Source organism: Ciconia boyciana, chromosome 1 (genome assembly GCF_034638445.1).
Source record: "Ciconia boyciana chromosome 1, ASM3463844v1, whole genome shotgun sequence".
NCBI classification, from domain to species: Eukaryota; Metazoa; Chordata; class Aves; order Ciconiiformes; family Ciconiidae; genus Ciconia; species Ciconia boyciana.
The window spans coordinates 76481405-76493767 of record NC_132934.1 but is presented as its reverse complement, the minus strand read 5'-3'; the positions used below and the strand labels follow the sequence as shown (position 1 = coordinate 76493767).

The 12363-nt window shown below is 40.8% G+C and overlaps 1 protein-coding gene across 3 annotated transcripts in view; it reads left to right on the top strand.

Moving 5' to 3' along the window:
* ITPR2 (inositol 1,4,5-trisphosphate receptor type 2) overlaps nt 1–12363 on the top strand; it is a 268127-nt gene that overhangs the window by 169503 nt on the left and 86261 nt on the right. The window lies entirely within an intron of this gene.

Here is a 12363-nt window from a genome sequence, read left to right as displayed (position 1 = left end):
CTAAATAATGGTGACATTCTGGGCAGTGTTATTTAGGGCTAAATAAGGGATCTGGTGTTCATAGGCTGTCATCAGAACTGAGAATTCTGATACTGTGGCTGTCTCTGCCATGCAAAGACATTCTTTAGTGTCTTAGAGGGTGAGGTATTTTGGACTTTGTTAGTACAAGAACAGAAAAGTCATCTGTGGGGAGGCAGAAGGACAAGTTTGGAGAGTTACCTGGCTGAGCAAGTAAGCGTGGGTACCCAGGTCAACACTGGCAGAATGTCTTGCTGAAGAAGGGAGCCTAGAGCTTCTCTCTAAGAAGCTGCCTTTTGTTCAAAAGCTGAAGTGTTTCTACCTGCCATCGGTTTTATATAAACCAGCAGTATTTTGCTAAGCAAAGTTGAAGACAGATAGATGAAATGCAGACCTTTTTCATGTTAGGATTTTGGTAATTACTCTCTTGTTACGGTAATTCTGCTTTTTGCCTGTTGAATGTAAGGTGCCAGCTGATATTTTGGGTCACTGTAAGTGCTCTGCTCTGGGTGTCTCCTCATCACAGATTTCATAAAAACATTTTTTCTCTTGAATCTACATTGCACTGCACTGGTTTTTGGATCCAGTACAAATAGACTTGGTACACTTCATGTTCTCTTTTAAACACATGTGGATTGCCAAAGAGGATCAGACCAGAGGATTAAGAGTGCTGTCTCTCTGTGTGGCCATCACCAGATGCTTCAGAAGGTCTAAGAATCTCCACTGTAGGCAGAGTTGAAGTTTTCTATTCTTCCTGAAGTCTTGGGATAATCCTTAACAGTAAGATCATAAATCTGTGGCGCCTAAAGCATGAGATTTTGTCTTCTTTCCCATAGTTGTTTTTTTAACATTTGCTATTGTAACTGGTTTCACTTCTTGTCTATAGAAATGCCCAAATCCTCTTTGAGTCTTGCTGAATTCTTGGCCTCGGTGACTTCCCATGGTGATGAGTTCTGCCATCTAATTATGTGTGGGTTAACAAGTATTTCTTTATCACTTTTTCATTGACCATCTTTACATTCCATTGAAGGCCCCTTCTTGGGTGGGAGAGGAAACAGGAATTCCCAACCTCCCCATCTCCTCACCATTCATACTTTTCTGTACTGTGGTCACATTTTTTCATCTCTTTTCCAAGGCAAGCAATCTCAATCTTTAATACCATAGTTATTCCACACCTTTGTGTGCTCCTAGCACTTCTCTAAGCCTTCTAGGAGATGGCAACCTGTAGTAAACACAGAACTTCAGATGAAACTCTGCCATTGATCTAAGTTAGGGCGCTAACTTCGTCTATACTATTTCCCACCCTACTCACCCTTTTAACAAGGTTTTCACAGAGATACGCTAACTAAATGCAGCAGCAATGCTGCATTCAGAACAGAGGATTTTACTAATAAACAGAATAGCCTGAGCTGTGAATTATGTAGCCCCTAAGACTGTTGGTGGGTCTTGTTTTGTATTCATTCAAAGCACTGACTGGCTGGCATGCGTATACAGTCTAATTTCCAGTTATTGGAACTGTAAAGTTCATCTTGGTTTTCATAATGCCATTGAGCCCTAATGTTGGGATGTTGCATGGCATTTATCAGAGAGATGTCATTAGTGGGGATATCAGTACTCTTGAAACACAGTAGAAAAAATTGCAGTCAGTTATAGGACCTCCAGAGCAGGTTTTCTGCAGGCTCACCGTCAATCTATGCAGTACTTAACAGCTCTAAAGAAGCATATGACATTGTATTTCCATAGCTACATGCTGTGCATGTAGGAACATTCCAGTGATGATATATTTCTCCTTGGAAGCAATAGAAATTTAGGCATTATAATGGCAACAGCTTCATAATAGATGTATACTAAAATATATTATGATGAAACAGCTACTGCACATGTGCAGCAATCTTCTCTCTGACATAAATAACCCAGCAATTTTAGCAAATATTAAATATAAAGGGGCAATTTAATATTATGGGTGAACAGCTTGCATATTAAAGTTTATATAAACATGAATCTGTCTTTTAGTAGTGGGAATGTGAAAAGCCACGACAGCCTCATGAAAATGTGTCTTCGTCTCCCCCTTGTCTCTAACTTTGAACAGCTGATATAATTTCAAGCAAATTTTGATAATTTTTTCAACCAATTCTAGAGTTGCTTGAATTTCGGGGTTTTTTTCTGTTCAGCCTAGAAGAGAACTTTTTCCTGATCTTGTGAAACTTAGCATTTAGAAATTGCTGTTGCTCCTAAAATAAGATGACAGCTAAGAAGCTGTTGAGCTCTGGCATGACAGCTAACATACCTCTGAAAGTTATTAAAACCAAAATGTTACTCTCTTAATAATGTTTCAGTTTCATTCAGCAACTTTGGCTAATAGAAACAGTTTATTAAACTTCTGCTGCAGTGTTACGCCAAGTCAGAATTATTTCCATGGCACTCTTCAAAGGACGTTATTAGGTTTATTTGTTTGAACTGATGAAATCTTAGACTCCAAGAGTAGAAAGCTAATATTGGCCTCTAATTTAAAAGGGAAGATTGAGAACTGCTTTGAAAATGGAGAGGTTTTTCCTGGTAAAAGATACCTTAAAAAATCAGAATGTCTGTCTGTCGTTTCGAAGAGACACTCTGTTATAAAAACTTCAGAAATGCCAAGAAAGACCAGCTCAACACCAAGTCGCTGCAGTTTTGTGAATCAGTAGGTAAGAGCCAGGATATACCCTGACTGCCCCTGGATAGGTGCTTAGCCTGCACACTTATTAATGAAATTAATGGGAGTTGAGGTAGCTTGGCCTAACCTAGGGTCTAAACCAAGACCTGATTCCTCATTCCTGGGGAATAAACCTGCCAAATGCTTTTTTCCAGCCTCCCGAGGAATTCACCGTTTAGGTTATCCTAGAGCCCAGCTCTTCCATGTGGCAGCACAGCCTTTGCCAGAACAGGAGCAGAGCTCAGATCTTCGATAACTTCATTTTAGTTGTAAGATTACCATTTCTCATACTTTGTCAAGGGGTCCTTTCCTTCTAGGATGGCCTTACCTTGTAATCCTGGATCACCATTAATTCTTAGTTACTTGGGCTCCGTTGCTGGCAGTGGATGTGCTGATTTGCCATTTGAGGAAGAGGAGATGCGGCGGTTTGCGATGATAGCCGTGTTAGCAGCTATGTCCTTGCTGAGAGTCAGTAGCAAGGATCTGAGCTCCTCTTAGCACACAGTATCAACAAATCTGCTGGAAAAGGTTGCTTAATATTCACTTGATATTTGCCACCTCTGGCAATCAAAGCCATGAGTCAGGCTCCTAAAAATGATGAAATTACTTTGGTTTGGTTTCTTAACCATCAAAAGCCCAACAACATATTTTGCATTTTTTTTCTTTTTGCTTTTCTGGCCTTCTGGCTCTGGCCACACAGATCTCACATTTCCTGGGACCAGGAGCACTAGAAATTATGTGGGAGGTATTTGTAGTTTGGGGGCTTTTTCTTTTTTTTTTTTTCCCTTCCCCCTACGTGAACTGGAATTTTCATACAAGCACATAACTCTAGGTGCTAAGCTTAAAGCTCCAGCTATCATGGAAGGGATAATACAATTGGGAGAGTTGGCATTAATGGAAAACTCTCAATTAAGTTTACTGGAAAATTATTCAAACTACTACTTTTTTTAAAACCAAGGAATATGAATTATAAATATTTTCAATTTATCCCTGTCAAAATGGTTAGCTAATAAAGAACAAGCGCTAGATTTATAGTGTTGTCTAACTTTGCTGTACTTTTCTGTTAGTCTGAATGCCTCCTAATTTCATAGGTATAGTGAAATCAGTGCAGTAGGTGGCTTTGTGCCAGGTGGGAATTGTTCTCCTCTGCTTAGAAATGGAGGAAGATGCTTCGTTTTCTTTGCCATGCTGTGCAGTATATAATTGCTGTGCCTATCCGGCAGTTAGCACTTAGGACATCTCATGCTGTATCTCGATCCCATCCAGGCTATTCTTTTGAGCTGACGTGTGCTCATTTTCCAGCAAGGTAGATGTTAAGACTGTATTTCCATATACTGTTGATAACACTGGCAGTTTAAATATTGCTACTGCCCTGAACTGCCACAAGGTTGGCTTCCTTTAGCTGTTCACATTTTGCTGCATGGATAGCAGCTGCTCAAATACGTTTTGACCAGCTGTTTTCCTTTGCAGTAGCCACAGTGTGTGCCAGACTGCAGGAGTGCAAACTTGCTTGGCCCAGCTTTGTACGTTGGCCTTTCAAGAATTTAAAGTAAATTCAGGTCTTTCCTTTTAAGCTGTTTAAGGCCTGATTTTGTACAGTCTTTAAAAACCTAAAAATGCAAGTATACTTGGAGGTAGGCACACACACATAGACACACATATACTTGGTTTTCTCCTTAATGCCTGAAGTCCAAGAAATCAGCAATAATTTGGTATCTATTTTCATCTGAGAATGCAAGGGGTATTTCTCAGAGGCATCCGGCATGTTGGTCATTTTGTCAGACTAGTTCTTGGGGCACTATAGATAGGGTTGCTGACATTGTCAAAAGCCCATCTGTAAATCATGGGAGGACAGAATCTGGCAGTTACGTCTACTGAATGTTGTGGCATTCAGGCAGAAATGAGTGGCATTAGAGGAAAAATGGTTGGTTTTGATGAGGTCTCGGGGATTGTTTTGGGACAAGGCAAACGTCCCATGATTATTTTGCAAGGTAGTAAATGCTGAGAATTAGTTCCTTTTAATACCGCTATTTTTTTTTTTTAATAATATAGACATACAGAGCATGTAAACAGTCATACATAGCTGAGTAATCAGCATTAACTGGGAATATTTGTATATATTGCAGAAGGTGGCACAGGTCACAGTTTAATGACATTTCCACAGTAAAACCCCAAACCATGAAGTACTCATTTGGTATTGATACAACCCAGAACTCATGTCAAATCCATTGCAAAATTTCCAGAGCCCTGGTAACCCAGATTACAAAATAATCCTGATAGCCTGGTTTAGAAAATATATAGGTTCCTTCAAACATAAGCAGCGACATGATTACCTGGAATGCCTTAGAACAAATTCTCAATTTCTGAAGTGTCGTCATCAATTTTTACTAGTAGGCAAGGATGAAGTCGAGAAATCAGTGGAGCTGGTGGTGGGTAGAAATGAGCAGGTGAAAACTGAAATACAGAAGTGCCTCCTGAGCCACTTTGAAAATCCTGAGCCAACAAGTGAAGATCCTAGCATATCTAATTCAAAATAGGACAGGCAGTATGTCTGCAGTGCATCCGTTATGTAGTAAATTGGGTATGTGTAATGCTTTGGCTTTGAAGTTCAACATAATGGCAACACGGTGAAACAGAATAATGTAATGAAAACACTATTTGGCCACTTCTATTATTTTTCTCTAGCTACCTGTTTCAAATTGCTCTTAAAACGTCAAAGCACAGTAGTGCTCATAAGTATGCATCTGGAAGTTAAGTGTCTGTTTTGGTAAATATTCACATTAGGACACTTAGGGGTAAATTTTTCTTGCAGAGCATGGGGAGTTCCACACAGAAATCCTGTTAACAAATAATAGGATTTGTGTGCATAACTCCCTGTGCATCACTTTGAAAGTTTACCCCCTGCAGCATAAGAGTTAGATAATTTTAGTATTTGAAAATTATGCTTTTCAGATCTGGTCTTTTTCTAAAGTATGTTATTGATGGTGCAGTGCAGTGATTGATGCTTCTGAATAATTGTGATCAAATCTTACATTGTTTTCTTTCAGTGGTGGAGAACTTGGCTTATTGTGTGTCTCAATGCTTTGTCTTGTACTGGAGAAAGTTGCAAAGGAAAAATTACATAGGTGCAAACATGATCTGTTTTGTAAGTGCACAGTTTATGACTACAGGTGGAAATCATGTAACCAAATGAGCAACAGGACAAGTGACAGATACTAACAGTAATATTTGCCCACAACAAAGATCTGTTCTATATATACAAATGCCGTGACTATATGTAGAGATCTTCTATTTGGACAAAAAAAATGGACATTTGACAGCTAGTAATATGTTATAGGTCAATAGCAAAATTTTATAATATAGAAAATCAAACTGTATTTTAAAAATGTTTTCTTCTCAGTCTAAGTCTGAATGCCCCAATGCTGAGGTTTTCACTAATCCAAACAGTTTTTCTCTTCTGCTGTATTCATAGTGGAGACACTTTTTACAGATACTGCCAAAAACAATCTTTCTTTTAATACGACACTTTCCTGAGTTTCTTCAGGGTGCAAAATTGGACAGTTACCAGGCAAAAACTGGTTTTCTTGCAACATGTCCAGTATTCTTTTCACTATCCAGATTGAAAATAGACTGGCAATAGCATTTGTTTTGCAATATTTTGGCACTTAAGATTCCAGCTTTCTATGGAACCTGGAACTGCAAAGGAAAGAAGAATTAAAAGACTGCTAAAAAAAAATGAACTACTTTTTTAAATCACAGTAGTTTGGTTTTAGAGAAGGGTCGTGCTTGTGGTTGTTTATTTTTTCTGAACCTGTTAATGAATCTCTGCACTAGTTACAACCTCAGGTTTATCAGTTAACATTTGTGATGTAGGCAATTTGTATTAAGACAAGTGGGATTAATACCAGATTTGTGTAGGATTGAACAATGGCACATTTAAAATGTGGGGCGTCTCTGCCTAATGAGAGACAGCTGAGAGGTGTGGGTGGCCAGTTCTGCTCTCCTAGGAGAACTGTGTCATGAAGTCTGGTGCATATTTTGTTTTTTTTTTTTCTTTTTAGAGTTGTATAAAAACTTTTGCCAGGCAAAGTACGTGTCTGCTCCTTCCTACTGAAGTTGCTGGTAAATCTCCCGTTGATTTTAGTGGAAGCAGAGCTGGACACCAGCTGGACCCAACCTCATATTTAAAAGCACTTTTTCCCTGGGGTGAATAAACGCCTCAGTGTGCAAATAACTCTGCTGTTGGGTGTTGTATTTTAATGGTGAAAATCTATCAGTTTCAACTATCAGTTGGCTATGAAAACATCTTTGTTGCAAAAAGATCAAAACCAGGAAAAAGCTCACTCTGTGTAAAAACAAACAAACAATGCCCCAAAATAAACAGCCTCCCACAACTCCTGAGCCTCCTGGAAGTTGCTGGCATCATGAAGATGGAAATTTTCCACTTTGTGGACATAGCAGGAGTCAAGACTCTGGGGCTGTCTTCCAAGGTCATGCTTGTGCAACACCATGTGTGTGGTAGCTGTGTGCCTTAGTTGATCCATTTTGGAGATGACGTGATGTCTGTGCCATCTTACATTTAAAGAGCAGGTTGAGTCATAATTTAAAGGGTTATAAAACCTCGATGCTTGGTACCTTCACAGAAGCCGCTTGCACAAAACTTATCCTTCCCCTACCATGTTTATCTCCAAAAGAAATAAGGGAACATAATAATGTGAAAATGGGTGAAAAAACAACAAAAAAATAATCCTGAAGCAGACACTCAGACCAGGCAGAATAGAAATTTCATTTATAAATGATGAGAAGAAAAGTGTAGAAGTAGGTGTTTAAAAAACACCCTTCATAGAAAGCCAGGCTTCTAACCTCATCTATATTTATTACAGGAAAAGTTGGCATGATGTCTTCACAGATTATGTGAGATGACATTTTTTTGTCACGTAGCTTGGTCTCCTAATGTAGACCATGAGATCTTCAAATAGTTTCTGTCTGAGAAGCCACCTAGTCGTGATTTAGTAACTGCCGGCAATAGACACTATCACACCTCTTCTTAAGCTGTTCCAATAGCTAAATGCCATTACTGTTATATATATTTTTTTAAAAAAAAAATCATTACCTGCAAACTGAATAACCCAACTGCCTCTACCTCTTTTCCAGCTGAATTTCTCTGTCTTCAGCTTCTCACCAGTGTGTCTTACACCTTTATCTTGTAGACTGAAGTCATCCATTATCAGATTTCTCATGTAGATAGTCAGAAACAGAGTTCATGTAGTTCATGTTTAGACTGATAAGCTCAGTAGATCGAAAGCCTTGAATTTCTGATGAGAAGGCATGTTTTATTCTCTAATCATTCTTGTGGAGCTTCTCCAAACCTAATCCAAGTTGTCAGCCTTCTTGAATTGTGGACACCAACTTGTGATGCAGTATTCCTACAGTAATGTACCCCTGCATATGGAGAAGTAAGATAGTCTCATGAATCCTACATAATAGCTCGTTATCCTTTCCAGAGTCATGTGATTTTTGGAAGTGGTCATTTCAATGATTTTTCTCTAAGACCTCCCATTGTCCCCCAGAGTCATGGCCTCCTAGAACAGAGTCCTCCATTTTACAGTGTTTGGCATTTTATTGTTATTACTTCTATAACTAGACATACAGAGGTCTGGACATAATGAGGCTCATATTGTTTGCTTCTAGGCGGTTTAATAAATGATGCCTAAATTGTTATCAGTGACTTGACCTCATCCCCTTTTCTTCTTGTGTCTTTTCTAAATGCTATTAATAATTATTTTCTGTATTCTTCCATTTCATTGAAAAAAAAATCAGGCAGACAGTAAATATTCCATGAGGTTGCCCATTAGAAGCCCATACACTCATTTATGATTTCTTGCTTTAAATTGCACCTTGAATTCTGTCAGACACTTAGCAGTTAAGCCATTTAATAACTATCTTTGTGGGATTACTTAATAAAAAATTTTGCCTTACAGAATTGTGTCACACCACCAGTTTATCAAACTTTACCAGAGTGATATTTTCATTATTAGCAAAACCAGAAGATAATCTTCAGAAGTTTGAGAAGGTCTATTTTTCTTAAACCCATATTGAGGCAATTATTAGAACACAATGCCAGTATTATAACTGCCATCGGTAGTAGCTTCCTTTAATTTTGTATTAATGGAGCTCAGAATCAGCCATTCCTTTGTTTTTCCCAGAACTGATATCAAATTCACTGCAATGGGTTTGATATCAGTAAACAGTATAAAAAGTAATCCCATGTACTTTTTTTAAGAGTGTCATTGCACGTTAGATTTCTCCCAGTTCTCTGGGATTTTGTTTCTGTTCCAAACTTTCTGAAAACCTGTATTAGTCAACCAGAGATCACAGCCAGCTCCTCTTTTATACCTGACTGCAAGTTACTCAAATCTGAAGACTTAACATGCCTAAATTCCATGCATCTTCCTGACTAATACTGGAATATAATCACATCATCATCCACTGTAGCGCAGAAATATTTGTTGGACGTGGCTGCCTATTCTGTGTTATGACTGATAATCTGCGCATTTCCACTTCATTATTTTAATGTAGAGTGAAAACCAGAAGAGATCACCAGACCTTCTATTTCAGTCTTCTGAACATCATAAATATCATTCCAATTCCTTAAGAAGTATGCAAAATTTTACATAAGACAGGACAAATAATTTTTGGTGGTGTTATACAGTGAGCTGGTGCTGATGCAGGTATCCACGATAAACCTTACGTACCTCTCTCAGCCATTGCTTCCCCATCCTCCCGCCCCATCCTCATGTGGAACCAGCCTTTTGCAGGCTCGGAGAAGGAAAGTGAATAAACCATTGTACTGAAGCATTTAAATCAAGTTTAAAGACCAACTAGTATAATGAAATATGGGCAGAGAAAACATAATTTGTTTGTGTCTACATGTTCCTATTGGAATAATTTTTCCCTATTGGAAACTTTTGTCTGTCAATCCCTAGCTATTTAAAACTGCAACAACAATAACCAGTTGTTGCCTTCTTGTGTCCTCAGTCTTTATCCTAGCTTTTGTTAGAGACAATACAGTGGTATTCATGGGTAACAATAAGACTGTTATGTTTCATTGTGGTTTTTTTCAAAGCTATACAATGTTCTAGCCATTATAGAAGGATTGCAGTCAGCTGAGTGATGTTTGCATGCCACTTCCATACACTAATAAGAGGTATAAAAGAAAGTGTATTGTAGCGAGCAGGGGGGAGATGCAGCTTGGAAGGTTGGGACTTCTGCCACATGTAGAAACCTAGTTGGGGAACATAGCACTGTGCTGCCTCATGTGCTTTTATTTTTGGCCTCTGCTTCAGTAATGTGAGTGTCAGTAATAGTTGCTGCAAACTGCTTATTCATGCTACTGCTGTGATCATTTGCTTTTGGGCAATATTAATTTTGTGGCTGTACTAAGTTAGGAAACCGTTTACAAGGACATCAGTGGCATGGCTGTCTCACTTGTCCTGGCAGCAGTTTGTCTCGTCCACATGATGGTGCTGTTCTTGACTATGTTTTTTGGCATTCCCATAAAAGCATACCCAGACACCTACGCCAGCAGGATCGGCACTTTTTCTGGGAGCAGGGTCTTTCCAACGTTTTCTAGCATGGTGCCTCACACAGTTTTTCGATAATGGGATGGCCTGCATGGCACCAGGCCTGCTGGCGTCAGATGGGATTCACCTTTCTCAAAGGGGAAAGAGGGTCTTTGCTCATGAGCTAGCAGGGCTCATTGACAGAGCTTTAAACTAGACTTGATGGGGGAGGGGAAATAATATCAGGCTTGCCCGTGACAAGCTGTGGGATGACATGCCAAGGTTAGAGGGGCAGGGTGCTAGCGAGGGCCCTCATCCTGTTGCTCCGAGATGTGCTGACTACACTGCAGCACACTTGAAGTCTTATGGAGATGAGCCAGGGGCTCCTGAGGTAATAGGAGCCAACAGGGAAACACCAGTGAAATACCTCAAAGGGATTAAAGGGTGTTCCTCTAGGAAGGTGACACTGCTGACAGCCCAGCTGAAGTGCCTCTACACCAATGCACACTGCATGTGCAACAAACAGGAGGAGTTGGAAGCCACCATGCTGCTAGAAAGCTATGACCTAGTTGCCATTACTGAAACTTGGTGGGACAAATCCCGTAACTGGAGTGCAGCTATCGATGGCTACAGGCTGTTCAGAAGGGAGAGGTGAAGAAGGAGGGGTGGAGGCATTGCCCTCTACATCAAGAAATGGATAGAGTGTGAAGAGCTGTCTCTGAAAAATAGCCATGAGCAGGTTGAAAGCTTATGGGTAAGAATCAGAGACTGAGGCAACAAAGGGAACCTTATGGTTGGTGTCTGCTCCAGGCCGCCTGATCAAGGGGAGCCTATTGACGAAGCCTTCTTACTCCAGCTGCAGGAGGCATCGTGCTCACAGGCTCTTGTCCTGCTGGGGGACTTCAACCACCCCGACATCTGCTGGAAAAGTAGCATGGCGAGCTGTAGACAATCCAGGAGACTCCTGAAGTGCATGGAGGATAGCTTCTTAAGCCAGGTAATAGACAGCCCCACCAGAGGGGATGCAATACTGGACCTGATCATCACCAATGCAAGTGAGCTAATTGGTGACATCAAGATTGGAGGCAGCCTGGGCTGCAGTGATCATGCACTGGTGAAGTTCACAGTCCTGAGGGATATGGGTCAGGCGAAGAGTAAAGTCAGGACCCTGAATTTTAGGAAAGCAAAATTCCCGCTCTTCAAGGAGTTAGTCAATAGGACCCCCTGGGAAACTGCCCTCAGAGACAAGGGAGCAGAACAGAGCTGGCAGATCTTTAAGGACGCTTTCCATAGAGTGCAAGAGCTCTCGATCCCCAGGCGTAAGAAATCAGGAAAGGAAGGCAAGGGACCAGCATGGCTGAGTCGAGACCTGCTGGTCAAACTAAAGGGCAAGAAGGAAATGCACAGGCAGTGGAAGCAGGGATAGATATCCTGGGAAGAGTATAGGGACGCTGCCTGGTTGTGTAGGGATGGGGTCAGGAAGGCCAAGGTGCAGCTGGAGCTGAACTTGGCAAGGGATGCAACGAATAAGAAGAAGGGCTTCTACAGGTATGTCAGCCAGAAAAGGAAGGTCAAAGAAAGTGTACCCCCCTGATGAGCAAGACTGGCAAACTGATAACAACAGACGAGGAGAAGGCTGAGGTACTCAACTTTTTTGCCTCAGTCTTCACTGGCAATCTCTCATCCCATACCTCTTGAGTGGATGTACCGCAAGACGGGGACTGGGGAAGCGAAGTCCCTCCCACTGTAAGAGAAGATCACGTTCATGACCACCTGAGGAACCTGAACATACATAAGTCTATGGGACCTGACAAGATGCATCCCAGAGTCCTGAGGGAATTGACTGATGTAGTTGCCAAGCCACTCGCCATGATACTTGAAAAGTCATGGCAGTCAGGTGAAGTCCCTGGTGACTGGAAAAAGAGAAATATTGCGCCCATTCTTAAAAAGGGTAGAAAGGAGGACCCTGGGAACTACTGACCTGTCAGCCTCACCTCTGTGCCTAGGAAGATCATGGAACAGATCCTCCTAGAAGCTATGCTAAGGCACATGGAGGACAGGGAGGTGATTCGAGACAGCCAGCATGGCCTC